At 41.8% G+C, this 15294-nt stretch overlaps 1 long non-coding RNA gene across 1 annotated transcript in view; it reads left to right on the top strand.

Moving 5' to 3' along the window:
- LOC141995602 (uncharacterized) overlaps nt 1-15294 on the top strand; it is a 217793-nt gene that overhangs the window by 186842 nt on the left and 15657 nt on the right. Inside the window, exon 4 of the long non-coding RNA XR_012641368.1 lies at nt 11304-11438. This is a non-coding gene — a long non-coding RNA (uncharacterized LOC141995602). The remainder of the gene's footprint in view (nt 1-11303; nt 11439-15294) is intronic.

Here is a 15294-nt window from a genome sequence, read left to right as displayed (position 1 = left end):
CAACTACAAGAGGTAACAAATATCCAATTGACATGGGTCTTGTGGAATTATTTTAGATGTTCTGTATTACTATTTGCTTCCTTTGGGTTTTTTGTTCCTCTAAAACCCATATAAATTGTTCATAGACAAAATGTAATTTTAAAAAAACTTATAATGCTGCTATAAAATAATTCTGTTTAAAGGTGTACTTGTGTACAAATATTTTTAATTAAAGCATTGAAAAACTGTTCCCAGATGCTCAAAATTTACTATTATTAAATTAAAAGATTTTCTGACCCTTAGCTTCAGCATGTCCCACCCCTTGGAAGAGGCTATGACATAAGGGAGACAGCACCAAAGAGGTTACAAAGAAGTCTAGGCAGAGAAAGGAAGGGGTGGGGAGAAGATTGACCCATTGCAGGAAGATGGCAGTGGAAAGTGGTGATGGGTCCAGAGAGGTTTTTGTGGCCAGAAACGGAGAGAATGGTGAAGACTGCAGGAGCTGGGAGAGAGAAATGGACTGCAGGAGAGGGAAGTGTATAAAAAACGGCAGATACACATAGGGAAAGGATGGATTGTGGCGAATGCACAGGACTCCTGGGTTTCACACCCAGTTCTTCCACTGATGTGCTGTGTAACCTCGAGACAGTCGTGTCACCTCCTTGCGTCTCAGTTAATTGCCCTGCACAGGCATCCAGGGTTCACATCAGGATGTGATAAGGACCCAGAATGTGCTCTCGGTATACAAACAGCAACAGAGAAATATTGCCAATCAAAATCAGATCAGACTAGCATTTAATTATACTTAAGGGTCGTTCATGTTTAACATACAATTGGAATATGCATCTGAATGAGGTTGCTGATATGTTTTTATGTAAACTGGATGCAAGTGTTTGCAATTTATGAGCCAAAATCCTGGCCATGCACTGTTCATTGTTGTCTGCCAGAAAATTCATGCCCAGCAGGCTGAATGTGGGGACACTTGGGCCCCCATTCAGCAGTCCATCCCTTTGCAGAAAAGTGCTTATGCATATGCTTAACTTCGAGCACATGCATAATTTAGGTCCCATTGAAGTCAATGGGACTTAACATGATTAAAAGTTAAGCAAGTGCTTAAGTGTTTTTCTGAATTAGCGCATGCTTATTTGCTTTGGTGTCTCCCCCAACACTGGTCACTTCCAAACCCCACAGAGATTCCACGGTACACATTTTCTGCATAGCTGGAACCACACATAGCTGTTTACAATGGTTCTTCTGTTCATGCACTTTCAGAGCCTGGCTGAGCAGTGGCCCCTACCCACATGTGCTGGTCATTTATTATCCCTAGAAGAAATAATTTATGCAGAGCAACTGCACGTGGCTGCTTCTGACTAGAATAAGGGTACACATAATAAATATCTACTCCGGTTTGGGTGGGGTTTGCACACTCCATCCTCAGATGATACTAATTAGATTAACTCCATTGAAGTCAGAAGAGCTATGCTGATTTACACCAGCTGAGGGTCTTGCCTTGAGCCAGAATTTGTCCCACAGTCTGTACACTGAGTTACATGCTTATGAAGAGCTTTTTTGTGGCACCTATTAACTTCTTCATGCTGTTACCCTATCCTTTTTGTTGAACCAGTGGATATTCTTATTTCTTTGGACAGCCTCTTCCATCTCTGCTTACCTATGCTTTATCACCTGAGGAAAGATGCAGTTGCAATGACAGAACTCAGATCTGTTATGTTGTGACTAATATTGCACACAGTGCAGTACTTCCGGAAGGAAGTCTCCAGACATTGGTGCTTTGTATACCTGATAAACAAGGGGAAGTTGCTTAGCATTTAAGATAACTTATTGTACACTTTTCATGTGGAGCTACTGCTGGGCTGTTCTGTGGTGCCAGGATTCACTACATAGAAAAGGTTGGCTAACATCTTTGAGACCTCTTACAAGACTTCTTAAAGAGCTTAAAAGAGCAGTATATGGGTTAAGCATATTTTCAGTAAGCTCTTTGGAACATTTGGGTTTGAATTTGAATGAAGAAACAGCCGGAAAATAGAGTCCTTAAACATTTGTCCTTTCCTATCTTACTTATTGGGTAATGAATCTGCCCCTAATCATCAATGAAAGTATATTTTGATGAGTCTTTCTGACTGTTGCTTAAATTGGGATTAGAAGGACCTTGGGTGGTCATTTACAGAGGCCTGAAGTGAATGCCAAATGGGCAGAAAACTCTACCAATCAGAATGATTCACTTAGCAGTCATTATGCACTAGGGTTAATGACAACGCAAGGTGTAAGGTAAGGGAGAATCAGTCTATAGGTACCAGTATGTACTTTAGACAATGTGCAACCCAATTATGAACCAATGGGCTGAGTTCTCAGTGGTAAATCAGCATGCCTGACTTACCCCAGTTGCAGATGGCCCAATGGGTAACATTTTCAAACAGTCTAAGTGACTCAGGAGCCCAAAGACCATTGAAAGTCAATTGGAATAGGTCCCTTAGGCACTTAGGAAACTTCTACCCCATGTCTTTGGCAAATTTTGTTCATGGCCTTTTCTCATTTCTTCAGCATTTCTTGGATTTATAGTTTTATTGACATACAAGTATTTTTCTGCAATTGTAGAATTACTCTATCTTGATCATGTTACATACCTCTGAGCAGATGATAAGGGCTTTATGCTATCTATTTGTGCTGTTGCTCTCATGAATGAATAACTTCTGTCACATTTTCTCAGTCCCCTAGCAAGCCACTTGATACTTCCCTTTTAGTTCATTCATTCATTCAGTTCAGCTTCATGAATAAAGCTAAAAAATAACCCAGATAAAGGAGTACATTAGAAAAGGAATTCTGAGCCTGCTTCTGTCACTGTTTGCTTGCCAGAACAGTGACATCAGTTTCGCTATTCTGTGCTGTGTTCTTTTCCTGGAGTGTGGGTTGCAATTGGGTGACTTGGTTCATATTTAATTATTAAGACCAAAACTGTGGGAAATTTGTCACTTGAGATGACCAACAGGATTGTATTGAAGAGAGAGGATCTGCTTCATCTCCACCTTACATCACTTCGACACTGGCTTATTTCCACTTGCTTCCCTGGAGTTGCTCCTGATTTACACCAATGTAGGTGAGATCAGAATCAGGTCACTACCTCTAATGGTTTGTGCTTTTCTCCCTGCTCACTGCCAGCCATTTGGATACCAGTCCTCTTATCTTTGTCTGATTTCATAGATTTTGTAACAGACTTGAATATTTGACATGTTCCTTGCAGTCCTGGTGGTTGGGAGGTTTCTCAGACACACCCTTTTCTTTTAGGGCACTTTATTTACCTAGTCATATACCCAGTTCCATCAGAAAGGTCAACAGACGTTGGGCCCGATTCTGATCTTGATTATGCAAATCTAGCATAACACCAGTGAAGCTCATCATATTGCAGGGATTTACACCTATGTAACTGAGAACAGAATTTGGTCGTCCAATGTCTTTTTTTTTTTCTTTTAATTGCTAATTTTTTATGGCCCCAACACAGTTTTCTTCACAGGGAGCAGAATCATGATAGTTTCATGTGCTCTTCCTCCGAGGTTGCCATACATCCAGTTAGGGGCTAGAACTCCTTAATTTGATAAACCATATGTAGTTCATAGGCATAGGCTTACTTTGTGCTGTCAGGCTAGAGCACCAATGGCTAAGTGAAGGATGAAATAATAAACCCACATGGATTCATACTGCAAGAATGTGAATCCATGGATAATCCCCTACAAATGTATACATCAGTGCTCCATTTCCCATGGTTTTTAAACTCTAAACACATGTTTTCTACTATTGCACTGAGATCTGAAGCTGTGTCTGTTTCACTAAACTCACTGCTGTTATTCGCTCCATTATCAGTGATGGTAAAACTCAGGGATAAACCTTGGGAGGAAGGCTACACTTCCACTCAGTCCGAATGCTTTTCTGTGACCTCGGTTAAACCCAGTGTTACAAACTACTACTTCAGTGTGCCCCCAGGGATGCATATTGCCCCAGATAGGCAGGAATGAGACAGGTGGTCATAGGGATCTACCCTCCCAGTCCCCACCACATAGGATTTATAGAGCATGCCTTGCCTACTGCAGGGAGCAGACTGTACAATCTTGAAGTCCCCCGTCCATTCAGGGCCTGATCTAAAGAACAATGAAAAGACTCCCATTGACTTAGTAGGCTTTGGTTCAGGCCCTGAGAACTCAGAGAGAGATTGTGGCTTCTTGAGAAAAATATCCTCCGTGCTCTGTACTACCCCCCAGTGCAGGGCTGTGTGTGCAGTTTGCACAACCTCATACAGTGCATGGTGGAATTTCTCCTGTAGATTTCCTGGTAGTCACTATATCTGCATCTAGGGTGACCAGATGTCCCGATTTTACAGGGACAGTCCCAATTTTGGCGGCTTTTTCTTATATAGGACCTATTGCCCCCCACCCCCATCCCGATTTTTTACACTTGCTATCTGGTCACCCTATCTGTATCAAATGCTGGAGCTGTTGCTCTCAGTAGCTTCTTGGGTTTTATTTGGTTTTGGAACTAGTGGTGCTTGGTATTTTTTCAGTGCACCTAACTGGTTATTCCATACACTCCTAATACAGAGTACTGCACTTATATTTTATTTAAAATACAGAGCTGGTTTCAACAGTGCTTTTAACATTCTAACAGACGCATACAATTTTTATGGCGCTCTCTCTTCCTGAGATGTCTCAGGAATAAAACCAAATCATTTTCAAGAGGAAAAAAAAGGCATATAACTGTCCTGCTTTGCTTTAATTTTAGGCTCACAAACTTCTCTTGCCATGTGTGAGTGATGTCAGTATGCACGGAAAATAAACCTCCAAGAGCAAAACTTTAGAGTATTTTAAAGAGATGTTTTATTCTCGTGCTGTGCTCACGCTGCCTGTTCTGTCAGAGACAGGTCGTAGATATGAAGATATAGAGCACCAAAGGGACTGAGGGCAGAGCTGTAGCAGAGGCTCCATGAACAACTCTGCCTGCATGGGCAAAGACAGGGAAAATGGCTGAGGAAGGCTTAGGAGAGCAGCTAAGCAAAGTTCCATGCCATTGCCTCAGAAAGGTGCAGCTTGTGCTTCCCCCTCTCATATCTGCTTCTGGACACTAGGGGAAGATCCAGGGGAAAATGGAGTCTTAGATATGTCCTTGGAGCTGCTGAACGCTATTGGGCCCCTCCCTAGCTTTTCTGTCTGGCTGTTGAATGTGTGCAATCAGGGTAAAAGGGACCTGTGTTCCCTTTCACACTTAAGGCCCCCATGCAGGTCATGCCAGAAGTTCACCCTACCTATAAAATTTCTATCAACCTTTTTTTTAAAATTGCTAAGTGTTGTGGAGGAGGGAATGCCCCTTGCCCTTCATTGTTCACTTTGGTGATCTCTCCACGCTCCATTTTTGCCCTCTCTTGATTTTCCCCTTTCGGTTTCCCATCCTACACTGAGACACAAACAACCAATCCAAAACCACCCGCAAAATGAGTTTGTAATATAGGCCCAAAACCAAACCCATTTTAGAGTGCACTCGAGCCTAACATGGCAGAAATTCCCATGGTGCTGGAGAGTCAAGCAATGGAGATTCCACCTGACAGAACTTTGCAACGGGGTGAGAGGGAAGTATGTTGTTGAGGATGTAGGGACACAGCCAATAGGTTCCGACACCACACAAATCCACAAGGGCAAAAATCAGTGGGTGAGGGAAGCAACAGGCCAAGTTTACTATGCCCCCTCATATCCAGAAATAGCTGGTGGCTGCTGTGGAGCGCACATTGGAGCTGCAGATTTCCTCTCATTGCCCCGTTGTTAGCATGTTTTATTGGAGCAAAGCCCTTTTACTGAGGCTTTTATCAATATAACATGGCTGAGCCCACTGTAAACTTGTGCTAGATGATATATTTGGAATAAATAACTCAGTTGGTATATGAAGTAATTTAAATGCTCCACCATTTTATATTCTCTTCAGTGTTGTTTTTTGTTTCATACATAAACTCCTCATGGCAAACCTGCCAGGCAAATGGTTGAACTTTAGGCTCACCAAGAAGAGTGTGTAATAGGCAAACATCAGGAACATAGAAGGTTTGCCTACCAAGCCTTTATCAGAGGATTGCATGTGATCAGTTGGAATCCAATAAAAGCCAAGTTGAACCTTTGTTCAAAACAAATCTAGTGGAACCTGATTCATTATTAAGGTTCAAAAGAGTTTGGTAATTATTTTGTTGATATATTAAAATGTTTCAGGACCTCTTTACTTTTTACTTAATAATTAGATGTTTTTTAATGTGCTTTAATAATATATGGTGCTAAAGATGCTTATTATTGTAATTGCTATTTATTACTAGTTTAAACATCTGGAAGAAGAAATATCATGGGAAAGCTGCTTATTGCGCATTTCCACATGACTGAATTCAGGAATTACTAGAAATCTTACAACAAAGTCTGTTCTTATGAGATTTCCAGACCAAAGATGTTTGGATACATTAAGTTTCAACCTCTAGAGTCTTATCCAAACAAAATCAGAACTGCTGTAGTTTCTGAGGTTTGCTCATCACTAATTTGGGAAAAAAACTTTGCTGCTCAAAATTATACAGATAAGTGTATACACACATGCGTGCGCACACACACCTTCAAAATCTATATATAGATTAGATTTATAGAACACAATTCAATAATTTTTTACAATGCAGTAAAGGCACTTGCCAAGTCTCTTGAAAAACCATACATTTTGGTTTTAATAATGAAAATGTTTAATTAATAAGATTCAATTATGAACTGGATTATTTAACACAGCACAAAATCTTTTCCATGGACCTATATATTTTCTCTTTATTTTTACCAGCCTTCTGAATTATTAACATGGAATATAATTTCAGTTTATTTAGTCTTGGTCTTTCAGAAAGCCTGTGACAAGATCCATCACCGAAGGCTCTTAAGCAAACCAAGTAGTTATGGGATAAGAAGGAAGGTCCTCTCATGAATCAGAAACTGGGCAAAAGATAGGAAATGCAGGGTAGGAATAAATGGTCAGTTTTCACAATGGAGAGAGATAAATAGCAGGTTCCCCCAAGGATCTGCACTGGGACCTGAGCTGTTCAACATATTCATAAATGATCTGGAAAAAGGTGGAGACCAGTGAGGCAAAACTTTGCAGATGATACAAAATTACTGAAGATAGTTAAGTCCAAAGCTGATTACAAAGGGATCTCACTAAACTGGGTGACAAAATGGCAGATGAAATTCAATGTTGATAAATGCAAAGTAATACACATTGGAAAAAATAATCCCAACTATACATACAAAATGATGGGGTGTAAATTAACCATTGCCACTCAAGAGAGAGATCTTGGAGTCATTGTGGATAGTTCTCTGAATACATGCACTCAATGTGCAGTAGTACTTGTGGCACCGTAGAGACTAACAAATTTATTTGAGCATAAGCTTTCGTGAGCTACAGCTCACTTCATCAGGTGCATGCAGTGGAAAATACAGTAGGACGATTTTATATACACAGAGAACATGAAACAATGGGTGTTACCACACACACTAAAATGAGAGTGGTTAGTCTCTAAGGTGCCACAAGTACTCCTGTTCTTTTTGCGGATACAGACTAACACAGTTGCTACTCTGAAACCTGTCGATGTGCAGTAGCACTCAAAAAAGATAACAGAATGTTAGGAGCCATTAGGAAAGGGATAGATAATAAACCAGAAAATATCACAATGCCGCTATATAAATCCTTGATATGCCCACACCTTGAATACTATGTGCAGTTCTGATCACTCCCATCTCAACAAAGACCCATTAAAATTGGAAAAGGTGCAGAGAAGGGCAACGAAAATGCTCAGGGGTATGGAACAGCTTCCATACGAGAAGAGATTAAAAAGACGGACTGTTCAGCTTAGAAAAGAGGCCACTAAGGAGGGATATAAGTCTATAAAACCATGACAGGTGCACAGACAGTGAATAGGGCAGTATTATTCCTCTTCACATAACACAAGAACTAGGGGTCACCCGATGAAATTAATAGGCAGAAGGTTTAAAATAAACAAAAGGAAGTAATTCTTCACACTGCGCACAGTTAACCTGTGGAACCCATTGCCATGGGATGTTGTGAAAGCCAAAAAGTATAATAGGGTTAAAAAAAATTAGATAAGTTCGTGGAGGATAGGGCCATATATGGCCATTAGCCAAGATGATCAGGAACACAACCCCATGCTTTGGGTGTCCCTAACCCTCTGACTGCCAAAAGTTGGGACAGGATGACAGTGGATGGACCATGCAAAATTGCCCTGTTCTGTTCACTTCCGCTGAAGCATCTGGTGCCAGACACTGTCAGAGGACAGGATACTGGGCTAGATGAACCATTTGTCTGACCCAGTTTGGCCATTCTTATGTTCTTATTATGTACTTTCTTCCACCATTGTAAGAGCTGTATATTGTCTATTTGTTTCACCCTGGATTTCAGAAAGGGCAACTTAACAGTTTGGCAATGTTTACTTATTTTTGTTGGTGTGAGTTGGGGGGCTTTTTGTTTGTCAGGATTGTGCTTTTGTTAGTTTGTTTTTCATGCAGAAACTAAACATAAAAACGATTCTTTTCTTCTCCTAATTGAAAAAGGGTCTTGTGGTCTGTTTGCTTGAAAGCTGCTATATTGAGTGTTATCCTGTTCCTGGTTGTTGAGAGGCAGAGCCAAATTCAGACCTGTGATAAACAGGTATAAAGTAACTTTGTTGATTATTTAAATGGCAATTCTCCTACTTACACCAGGTATAGATTTGACCTTTCCACTTGACAGGTACTGATGGTACACATGATTTTGGAATAATTTATTTTCTATAGATAAAAGGATGTTTTTCCCATCTGAGGTGTCACAGGACACAACTGCTGTATAAGTGTGTAACACTGAGATCATGCAGTATATTCCTAAAGCTCAGATTGAAATAAAAGAGAAACAGTTCTTCTCCTTTGTGACAATTACCTCACCCTTTGAAAACACATACCCATTCCCAGTGTCAGTCCTTCTACCACCAGTCTCTAAAGAATACCATAGTAATTTGGTATTTGTCAGGCATCCAGTGTGTCTACAGAATTTAAGTGTGTTTTGCAAGAGAAAATGTTACAATGTGGACAAAAGAAATGTGACTTTTGGTGCATTTGAAAATTCACATGCCGGCTTGAGTGAACAATCAATGTGCAACTGACCACTCAGTAAAGCAATGCTTGGGTTTGTTTCTTATGTAGCTGAGGCCCTTTGACATCACTCTGGCAGTATAAGAGCCATGTGAAGAGACCCTCAAGTAAATGAAAATCAGGCCATATAATATTTTTAGTGACCAGCTTTTGTACTGTGCTCTGCAGGCAAGTTAAAAATTGTGTTCCCTAGCAGCTGTGCCACTGTGCTACACTGCAGTGAAAAAGACAACTGGATAGGTAGTTTTCTATTTTATGAATAGATTTGAAGCTCAGAGCATCAAAATGGTAATTTCAATCAGGACCAGTCTAGTGGCTCAACAGACTAATGGAGCTGTAGGTTGTAGATCTTAATGCACTCAAGAGACTGTGTCTAATTCTAAGTACTGCTGGTTGGGTCAGATTGGTTGAGTCAAATCTCAGGGCGCCAGCCCATCAGGTCACTCCTGAGAGGTTGCCTCCTGCATAGGAGGCAGAAAATAGAATACAAACAAACAAACAAAAAAAGAATTTGAGACCTTGCATTGCTGAACAAGCACAAAACAGTGCAGTCAGGGTTAGCACTGTCAAGACTTTGTGGAAGATATCTGCTGCTGTGCTTTAATGTAATCTTATCAGACATACTAAATTCACTGCTGGAGCCATTGCAGGTACCATCAAGTCCAAGGCAAAGGTGTTCCCTGAAAAGGGATGCCAATATACAGCAGAGACTAAAAAGAGAAGAACAGATTGTAATTTCTCATTGTCATCTGATTTATTCTCCCAAAGCCAAACATTATAATGCAGATTGCAGTAAAAGCCACCTATGGATGCACAGCCTTTCCCAGGAACAATCTGTGCAATCCAGAATAGTTTTTTTAAAAGAGAGAGAGAGAGGCTAGTAATTACTTAATTTTATTTAAGTTTATGTGCCAAATTAGGAATTTCTGTTGACATTATAAATATATGTATTCCTTAATTATTAAAGGGCTTATAAGCACTTTAAGAGCCTATAATATACTCAAATCAGTTACTGAAGCTTTATTAATATTGGGCCAGAACAAACAATCCTTACTCAGAGCTGAATGTTGCTCTCCATTACGCTGGTGTAAATTTGAACTAAACGCTATTGCAATCATTGGATGTACTCTCGATTTACCAGTGTAAATGAGACAAGAACTGAAAGCAGTAGGTTACTCCAGGGCAGCGGACAGAAGAATTTGGCTTTCTGTTTTTACTCAAGCAAAACTACCACGGAAGTCAATGGAAGATTTGCTAAAGACAATGTAAAAACTGAGCAAGGAATAGAAGATGTGGCCAAATGACAGCCCTGATCATCTCCATCCCCCAGGATAAAACCTCGGGGATAAAATTAAATTGGAGAATATGTCTGCCAGGTTCTCCTGATGGAAATTTATCGCTAATCATTCCATGCTGCAGATTTGGGGGCGGGAGGGGATGGAGGTGCCTCCCTTCAGAACAGGCATCAGGCTCACCACAAACCCTGTGGATTGCCCAGAATCTGTACAGAATCCAGCCACCTGGCGGGAGGCCATCTGTATCAAGACACTCTTCTTCTGAGCCAGTTCTGAGGCTCCCTTAGATTTATTCCTGTTCTGTAGCAGCCCTGCTCTGATGGAGTCTGTTGACAGGGTTCCAGCAGTCTGTGGGTCTCCATTACAGAAAGAAAATACAGTCTGGAGCTGCATTACCTTTCCATGCTTAGTTTCATTGGGCTGAGTACATCCCTTCATCCTGTCTCTACCTTCAGTGTACCCATTCCTCCCGTTACCTCTCCCCTCCTTCTCCATGCACTCCAGGGGGAGGGAGGGAGGGGTCTGCTGCAGAAGCAACCGAACACTTGTTCTATGAGGGCAAAGTGGGATCTATGTGCAGAGGGTCCCCTCCGCGAGAGCCGGAGGAAGGCATGGACACTACAGGCTCTTGCCCTGGAGTTGTGTGATAACACCACTATCTCAACTTCAACTTAAAAACAAGAGCAAGTTTCTAGCCCCCTTTTGGTTGCAAAGAAAGTGTTGAAAATGTGACCAGTGTGTTCCTGGCAGCAGTGTTGTCTGCCTGAGTCTGCAAACAGCCTGTAACAGTAGGGCTAAGAGCTGTTAACTGTCACATGCCTCTCTATAGGATGTTAACTCCAGGATTCACTGCTCATGGGGCCCTACCAACCACACCCCAACAGGGGACTCTGCATGTGGCAGGAACAGAAGCAAGCAACAGGCCTGGCTCTCCCACTGAAGCAATTACACCCTGGCTGCTGAGGTAAGTACTGGGGAGTCTCCCCTGCTGTCACTCCTGCTTCTCTGGGCAGGGACTCCAGCTGCTGTGGCTCCAGCACCATTGGGGTGGAGCCAGGGAGGCTTCGCCATGGTATGCCTAGAACGCTGGATTGCTCTGATATAAGCGTGCCTGTCATGAAGCTTATAATAGCAGCAAACGACAATCTTTTATAATTATACCGCACCCATAAGTATAGAGCACCTCCGTGAGGCTATGGGCATAGGTGGCAGGAAAAAACAAATAGTTGAGGCTTCAGTCCAGCAAAACCCTTAATGTTTCTCTCAAATAAGCAGTAACAATGAAGTCAACGGGGCTAAGTTATGCCTGGGATAAGTATGTCGCTGGATGAGGTTATTTTATGTGAAAAAGGAGAGGTGCTTCGGCTAGGCAAAGAGAAATTAAAGCAAGACACTAGACAGAAATATGTAGATGAAATGTGAGCAAAAGATGCTGAAAGGCATGGAACCTTCACAAATGCAGAGATAACACTGGTCCCTCCCAGTGCAAACTTGAGTACATGAGGCGGGTAGAATGGCCTCTGCCATTTCAGTCAAATTGTGCATAAATAGGAAATAGGGGTAACAAACTTGTACCCCTCAGAATAGGTAGGTACAAACAACTGGGGGAAGGGCTGACTGACAGGAACTGGTGGGGGAGGGAGAACACAAGTAAAATGATTAGTGCCTTCCTTTTATTTACTTTTGTCCCCTGACAGGGTGTTTCTCTGTAAACATTACCACCAAACGCTCTTATGCCTGTTCAAGTCAGTGTTTTATTGAAGGAATTTAAAGAGATTCTAAAACTAGTCTCTGGAAAACACGTTAGAAACCCCAGATGGGCTTCACGTTTTCTTCAAAGTAGACTGAGCACCCCAGGAACTCCTGCACCGTCACCAAACACAAATCCAAACAGCATCTTTTAAAATTCATATAATTGAAAGGAGCAATGAAGATTGATGCTTAAAAGGGTGAAAGATAGTCTTTACGAAACAGTGACAGAGGATGAAATACCAAATTAAGCCTGTAGTTCTGGCACAAACCAGCAATATCAGGGCAATGGAACCCAGCACATATTTCAAAATATACCATTCTGTTCATCAGACTAATTAGAGAGGCAGCCAGTAGCACCACTAGGGTTCTGTCAGCATTTCCACAATAAAACCCTCTTTTCAGGAGTTTATAATGTGGCTGTAAAAATTAGCTTCAGGCTGAAACTTGGCATGCAACGGTTCACCCCAGCAGCAAGGGGTCTGTGCTTGTGTATTTGTGTGTGTGGTTTGTTGATTGTTTTTTAAATGCAAAATTTCATTACAATCAGTTTTGTCAGTTCTTAGAAGACAGTAATAAAATTAATCCATTTTTAAACTTACTTTCTTTCTCAGTTTCGTACAAAAATGGTCAATTGTTAAATGCACATATATAAAGAAATAGATATGCAGCTGTCTGGCTGGTGATACGTTCTTTATTTTAAATTAAATTGTCTGAATTACTGATGCTTGGAAAGCAAGGAACTGCACATGCATGTTGACATTCTTTCACAGGGCCTGATCCTGATTCTGTTAAGTGGGAAAACTCCCATGGACTTCAGTGGGAACATCATTGGACCCATAATGGACTGCACTGAATAAGGGGGTTGGCATGCAGCCACAGAGCCCTTACAGGGGCTTGGAGCAATTGTGCCTAATATATATATATAAATATATATAAAATGCTTCCCTGTACTCCTGGAGAGTACATCCAACAATGCACTAAGCATGTAAGAGGAGAAAGTGCCTTGGGTCCTCTCCAGCTTTGCATATAACAGTATTAATGTCACCCCTTGTAAGGCCTCTCTTATGGATCAAACCAAAGGCAGTCTAACAATGTGCTGTGGTAAGATCTTATTAATACTTCCATATTATGGATGGACACAATGTATCATGTCAAAAATCTGCTTATTATATCTGCATAGGTTGAAGCCAGTTGAATAGCAGCAGGGCTTTTATTAATTCTTGCAAATGCTTCTGTTTCAGTGTCTGCCATGATCCAGGCAGGGTACTCTCAGACTCATCACACTTATTTCCATGCACCATGAAAAACTGCAGCACGCAGACAGAAGTGGAAGTATTTGGAAGGAAATCAGAAGGGATAGTAGTAAAATGGATGTCATTTCCTTCACCTCTTTTTCCTCAGTGGGACTTTCATCATTCTACCATTTTTTAGCTTTGTTGATAGATTTTTTTCCCCTCATTTTTCCTTTTAGTTTAGCATTTTAAAAGAAATTTAATTTTCTTCTCAAATTGATTATTAAACATATGCAGATCAAAAAATCAATCCCAGAAACCCAGTACGGCTCTCCCCAATAGCAGCCACCTAAGAGAAGTACTCCAAAGACACGGAGGGAGAGGAACAGACCGTCAACAGACACTAACATATTCCCCAAATCATTCTTCAGTATAAGTGTCATGAAGAAAACGAACAATCCACTTCCAGTATTCGTCAATCAATGAACAGTTGAGGATTAAAATTAATATTATAGAGTAGAATAACCAATTATCAGCCTGGAAAAAATATTCCAACGTCTATTCATCATAGGTTTGTTCCTCCGGGGGTGGGTGAGGTTTGAGAAGGGGGGAGCAGCACTGAGCTACCATGAGGCTTCCTGAGCATGGTGCTTCATTACTTCATTTTTTGTGCTGTGACTAAGCCAAGGGCTGATGTGCGGGCAAGAACGCTGTACCCAGCACACTTCATGAAGCCCTTCAGAGCTGGCTGTGAGATCTGTTGTTTGCTCAGAACCCTTGGAGGCTTTTCTCCATCAGTGTCTGGCTCTCATGTAAAGCTGGACTTTGGACCTCCGAAGCCTGGCTCCCACCCCACCCATCCCTTCAGACACCCGGGATCTAGTTCCAGTGTTTATTTTCTTTAAAAGTAAGTTTCTAGCTCTTTTTCATGCCAAGATTTCCTCAAGACTGTGAGCAACCAGTGCAAGTAAATCAACCAAGTAAACCAATGCAAACTGATCAGTCTGTAGTCTCTGAAAATCACTGATGATTTTTTCCTAAGGTTATGCTGGTTGAAGCCATCTTCCTAGCTGCCTCTTCAATCAGTTTCTTCTAAATTCAGTCATGCCTATTGCCGAGTAGGATGCAAGGCTATGAGGGCAGTAAAAGGAATTGAAAACCTGAGGATCTCCATCCCAGCAGTTCTCAAACTGTGGGTCAGGACCTCATTTTAATGGGATCGCCAGGGCTGGAGTTAGACTTGCTGGGGTCCAGGGCTGAAGCCCAAGCCTCACCGCCTGGGGCTGAAGCCTGAGGGCTTCAGCCCTGGGTGGCGGGGCTCAGGTTACAGGCCCCCAACCTGGGGCTGAAACCCTTGGGTTTTCACTTTGGCCCCGCTGCCCAAGGCAGTGGGGCTCGGGCAGGCTCAGACTTCATTCCCCACTCCTGGGGACATGTAGTAATTTTTGTTATCAGAAAGGGGTCACGGTGCAATGAAGTTTGAGAAGCCCTGCTATCCACATTATTTGTATTCACTGCCCTGGCCTCTGATCTCTGGCCATTCTAACATCCACTTTCCCCGACACACCAGAGCTTACTTCAGTGTGGGACTAGTATATTTTCTCCCATTGATGAATACTGTACACATTACTCCATGCTTCCAGTCAGGTCTTGTGAGGTGGTAAAAACCTCCAGTCAAGTTTTCCTAGATGGGGCCTTCTTTGCTCTCTGCCCTACTTTCAACAATGCTCAGCAGCCTGTGGGATCAAGTCCTGCATTCTAAGATCTCAGGACTAAACTAGATGCTGTCACCAAGGAAGAAAAGTGACTTGATTCTTTACCAGTTTGTAAAATCTG

This window comes from Natator depressus, chromosome 11 (genome assembly GCF_965152275.1).
Source record: "Natator depressus isolate rNatDep1 chromosome 11, rNatDep2.hap1, whole genome shotgun sequence".
Lineage (NCBI taxonomy): Eukaryota > Metazoa > Chordata > Testudines > Cheloniidae > Natator > Natator depressus.
Note: the sequence above shows the minus strand (reverse complement) of the source record. Positions and strands in the feature narration are given on the sequence as shown.